Source organism: Panulirus ornatus, chromosome 9, assembly GCF_036320965.1.
Source record: "Panulirus ornatus isolate Po-2019 chromosome 9, ASM3632096v1, whole genome shotgun sequence".
NCBI classification, from domain to species: Eukaryota; Metazoa; Arthropoda; class Malacostraca; order Decapoda; family Palinuridae; genus Panulirus; species Panulirus ornatus.
Window position 1 is genome coordinate 57,515,501 of NC_092232.1, and position 5,802 is coordinate 57,521,302.

Sequence of the window (5,802 nt, forward strand, 5' to 3'; positions counted from 1 at the left end):
TATGACCCTGGAACATGTGAGGGGATTGTGGGAATACTACCATGTCAGAGTGTGGTTGGAATGGTCCCATGTCAGGCACCATTGCAGTTTCTTCTGGAACCTCCATGGTCGTGTATTGTTCTCCTATTTCATAATCCTGGGTATATGTGGAATGGTCCACTCTCTGCTGGTTGTGTGATCGTGGTCGTCGTGGTCGTCGTCGTCTTCTTCGGGAATCTCTTTGGGGCTTTGGTTCCATTTCCAAAACCCTTGGCCTTTCCATATGATCGATTGTGTCTGTCATTACTATCGATAATCTCCAACTCTTAACCTGAACAAAATGAAAGCCAGTCATTACAAAGTATATCCTGGATACTTACGGAAATATGGTGAATTTCAACTCTCACATAGTAGTGAAGTTATATGTTTCAAACAAAAATCACGAAAGATAAACTGAGACTTTCTTTGGTCAATGACGTTTGGTATTGGATCTTTGGGGAGACTGGGAGAACGGGAGCAAATATAAGAAATAACCTCTTCTTTACGTACTGTGTGTATGTCAACCCAGACTGGGAATATGTTAATATATATTTGTTATATGTACACTACTGGCAATGTAAGACACTGTATTGGAGGTATATGAATAAAGTGACTATACATCAGTTGGTAGTGAAGATATAATCAGGAAGTTATTTGAATCGAGTATCAAGGATATAGAAATGCTGTTACTGTAATCTCCGTAGTAGTGAAGATACAGTTGAGCGGTCGCTGTTGTCCAGTTGTTATTAAAGACATATTAAGAAAGTTATTCTAATCCAGTCTTATGGATATAGTAATGCATTTACTGTAATTTTAGTGGTAGTGAAGATACAGTATGACGGTCACTGTTGTCTAGTTATTTGTGAAGATACAGTAACTTACTCTAATCCAGTTTTAAGGATATAGTTGTGAAGTTACTGTAATCCCAGTGGTAGTGAAGATACCGTGGGGTGGTCACTGTTTTCCAATTGTTGGTGAAGGTACAGTAAGGTATTCTAATCCAGTTTCAATGATATAGTAATACAGTTACTGTAATCTCAGTTGTAGTGAAGATACAGTTGAGCGGTCGCTGTTGTCCAGTGGTTAGTGAAGATATATTAAGAAAGTTATTCTAATCCAGTCTTATGCATATAGTAATGCATTTATTGTAATTTCAATGGTAGTGAAGATACAGTATGACAGTCACTGTTGTCCTGTTGTTTATGAAGATACAGTAACTCTAATAGAATTTTAAGGATATAGTTGTGAAGTTATTGTAATCCCAGTGGTAGTGAAGATACCGTGAGTTGGTCACTGTTTTCCAATTGTTGGTGAAGATACAGTAAGGAAGATATTGTGATCATGATTTTAATGATATAGTAATGCAGTTAGTGTAACCTCAGTGGTAGTGAAGATACCGTGGGGCAGTCACTGTTTTCCAATTGTTGGTGAAGACACAGTAAATCTACCATCTAAATCTACCATTCATCAATAAACATTTAACCACCGTCATTTGAACGTAAACCTTCCAGCTGCGTTATTTTAACAGAGTCCTTTAAGATGCGTCATATAAACAGAAACCTTAAATGTACGTTAAACTTGTGCAAACCATCATTGAATCTGAAACTTTTAAATTAGAATTGTAATGAAATTGCGAACTTTTAACTCTGTCAAATTACAGCTATTGTACAAAATGATTCACTTAATTGATAAATTTTAATGTCAGTTAATTTAACGATATCCTTTGTGGTTCATCTCTGAAACACAAACCTTTTAACTTTGTTTCTAGAACTGAACACAACCATTAAGTTTCATAACTGGAATGGAAATTTGGATAATCTATCAAAATTCGTCATATAACGCGAACTTTTAAATCCTTCCATTCAGTTGGGCCGTTACTTGCCTGGCTGCCATTCATAATATGTCCTTTTATATTGTATGTTGACTACGCTCTCATTCATTCGTCATTTGGATCGTCTCACTAATATTCCATTCATAAACTTCATTCCTGCAGCTTATTTTTGACCGCCATGTTGTTTTCCTTAAGGTTTATACTTCTTTGTGTATTTAATAATAGAAGATTCAATGATATTTCTCGTGGTACTGGAATTAGAGTTAATAATGCCATCTCAGTTATTAACTCTAACTCAAGTACCACGAGAAATATCATTGAATCTTCTATTACTGGATAAACAAAGAATTATAGTCAATATTAGTGATTGTCTACACGAATTGGATAACTTTTTTGTTGATAAAATTTGTAAACAATTCACTTTCTTGTCCACATGATACGCTTGTTGTCTGTCTTGGACAATCACATGTTTACCATATGGCGTCCTAGCTACGTCTCTTCGTTGTATATAAACTGACTTATATTTCTCTCTTGTGTCTTCCCTAATGATGTGAGTTTTAGACGAAAGTGCACTTGGGAACTTATCGTGTTTATTTTACCCGTGGACTCATAAGAATATACTTGATCACGTGCAAAATTGTGATCCTTTCCAATATATATATATATATATATATATATATATATATATATATATATATATATATATATATATATATCCTTCAGTATGTTTACTTTCGATAATGAGGAACAGAAGAAGGAGCCAAACAAGTAAATTTCGTCAAAGACATCACTCTTTTCTAAACGCTGCCTCGCAAAGATTTTCATTAATTCAAATTGAAGAAACAGACGTATTTTTCTATTGTCTGGTTAGCTCAGTGGTAGAGCGTGAGTCTGACACACTCAAGGTCGTGGGTTCGAGACCCACACCAGACATAATTTTTGTTTTTTTCTTTTTTCATTTTGTCCGCATCACATGTGTGCAACATTCAGTATGTTCGTCCAACGTTATAGTGAAGATCTTCACAATAAATTGGGGTTTTCGACCTTATCTGAAAGGGTCAGGTCCATCAAGACGTCCTTGAAATCTTCCAGAAGCTTCTGGCGATCCTCCTCCAACTGCTGGGCACATCAGAGTTAACATGGGCCAGACATCGGTTGTGGAACGAACGGTAGTTAGCAGGGATGATAATGAGGGCTCTGACCTCATACCAGGTCAGCTTAGTTCCAGTCTATTGCTTAGTTCCAGTCTATTGCAACGACAATAAAAAAGTAAAACATTTTTTCGCGGAAAATTGAGAGGAAAACACGACAGCAACATGGAGATTTACACTGTGGTTATTTTGCCGGCTAGTCGGCAACAGTCGGTCAAACACTATTTTGCCGTGGTAATCTCAGTGCTTCATGTAATACTATGTCACAAAATATGTTCTTGGGGGCGTAGCTCAGTGGTAGAGCGCTCGCTTGGCATGCGAGAGGACCCGGGTTCAAACCCCGGCGCCTCCATTTTTGTTATTTGGGAAATTCATTGTTTCAGTCTCATATAAATATATATATATATATATATATATATATATATATATATATATATATATATATATATATATATATATGAATATCGTCCGATCAGAAAAGTTAAGCAACGTTGGGTCTGGTTAGTACTTCGATGGGTGACCGTCTGGGAACACCAGATGCTGTTATCCCTGGGGATAGGGAAGAAAGAATACTTGCCACGTATTCCCTGCGTGTCGTACAAGGCAACTAAAAGGGGAGGGAGCAAAAGGCCGGAAATCCTTTACTCTCATTTTCAATTTTTCAAAAGACGGAACAGAGAAGATATAGAGATATTGCAATGATGTAACTAATATAAGATATAAGAATGAATGTAAGATACGGATGTCGCTGAAACAAGGAGTAATTTAGATTAAGGTGCAATGAAAATTATTCTCTAGTGAAGATTAATGTATATGTTAAAATTTTATATTGAACATCAAGAAGTAATGATAATGATGAGAGTGTAGTGACGATGAGGGTTTAGTTAGGGAGTGGTGACAATTGCCTTTACAATGATAATAAGGAGGTAACACAATGAGGAACACAAACTTTCCAAAGCTACGTTCAAGTCAGACTTTGAACTAAGTTCGGTAAACAGAAGGATAATGTTAAGATGAAAGTGTAGTGAAGAAGAGTATAGTGATGATAAGGATATTGTCAAGATAGGTTGTAGTGAAGAAAAGAATGTAGTGAAGATACGAATGTAGTTGAGATAAGGGTTATTAAAGAGTAAAGTTTATTCAAAATGATTATGTAGTGAAGATAAGAACTACTTTTAGGGAACATCAGGGAGTGCAATGATGATGGTATGGTAGAAATAACGGTGTAGTGAAGAAGAGAATATAGTGAAGATATATTTAGTGAAAATAAGCTTGTAGTGAAGATACACGTTAGTGAATATGAGGTTGTAGTGAACTTAACCTTATTGACCTGATCCCCCAAATCCTCTAAACAACGTTCAAGGGCGGATCCAAAGCCAACCGAAAAGGCTATTTCTCTGTGTATTGTTAGTGGTGGTGGTGGTGTGTAGGTGTGTGTAACCATCTATTTGAACTGTATTAGGAGGGAGTTTTACACTCGTGGGGCCCCGTGTAAGTAAGTTGTTTGTGTGAGCGGGTAAAATCTAAAGCCTTCCTTGAAACTTGCTTAGTCAAGATAAGGTCATATGAAGATCAAGTTGTAGTGAAGATTATAATAAGCCTTGCATAGTGAAAATAAAGGGATTAAGGAGAGGAGATGTAGTAAAGAAGATCATAGCGAACACAAAAGGATTCAAGCTAAGTCCAAGGTCGGCCTACGGGCTTAAACTTACATTTCAGGTCAAAGGCATCACCAGTACACCCCGGCCAGCCTTAAAGTTTATCCGCACACACACACACACACACACACACACAAATATATATATATATATATATATATATATATATATATATATATATATATATATATATATATATATATATATATATATATATGATAGAGTTGATAGAGATGCTCTGTGGAAGGTATTAAGAATATATGGTATGGGAGGAAAGTTGTTAGAAGCAGTGAAAAGTTTTTATCGAGGATGTAAGGCATGTGTACGTGTAGGAAGAGAGGAAAGTGATTGGTTCTCAGTGAATGTAGGTTTGCGGCAGGGGTGTGTGATGTCTCCATGGTTGTTTAATTTGTTTATGGATGTGGTTGTTAGGGAGGTAAATGCAAGAGTTTTGGAAAGAGGGGCAAGTATGAAGTCTGTTGGGGATGAGAGAGCTTGGGAAGTGAGTCAGTTGTTGTTCGCTGATGATACAGCGCTGGTGGCTGATTGATGTGAGAAACTGCAGAAGCTGGTGACTGAGTTTGGTAAAGTGTGTGAAAGAAGAAAGTTAAGAGTAAATGTGAATAAGAGCAAGGTTATTAGGTACAGTAGGGTTGAGGGTCAAGTCAATTGGGAGGTGAGTTTGAATGGAGAAAAACTGGAGGAAGTGAAGTGTTTTAGATATCTGGGAGTGGATCTGGCAGCGGATGGAACCATGGAAGCGGAAGTGGATCATAGGGTGGGGGAGGGGGCGAAAATTCTGGGGGCCTTGAAGAATGTGTGGAAGTCGAGAACATTATCTCGGAAAGCAAAAATGGGTATGTTTGAAGGAATAGTGGTTCCAACAATGTTGTATGGTTGCGAGGCGTGGGCTATGGATAGAGTTGTGCGCAGGAGGATGGATGTGCTGGAAATGAGATGTTTGAGGACAATGTGTGGTGTGAGGTGGTTTGATCGAGTGAGTAACGTAAGGGTAAGAGAGATGTGTGGAAATAAAAAGAGCGTGGTTGAGAGAGCAGAAGAGGGTGTTTTGAAGTGGTTTGGTCACATGGAGAGGATGAGTGAGGAAAGATTGACCAAGAGGATATATGTGTCGGAGGTGGAG

At 37.5% G+C, this 5,802-nt stretch overlaps 2 non-coding genes across 2 annotated transcripts; both read left to right on the top strand.

The window, feature by feature from the left end:
* Window positions 1-2,710: 2,710 nt before the first annotated feature.
* Window positions 2,711-2,782, top strand: TRNAV-GAC (transfer RNA valine (anticodon GAC)). Its single transcript has one exon. It is a non-coding gene; the product is annotated as a tRNA-Val (tRNA).
* Window positions 2,783-3,280: 498 nt separating this feature from the next.
* Window positions 3,281-3,352, top strand: TRNAA-GGC (transfer RNA alanine (anticodon GGC)). Its single transcript has one exon. It is a non-coding gene; the product is annotated as a tRNA-Ala (tRNA).
* Window positions 3,353-5,802: the final 2,450 nt, after the last annotated feature.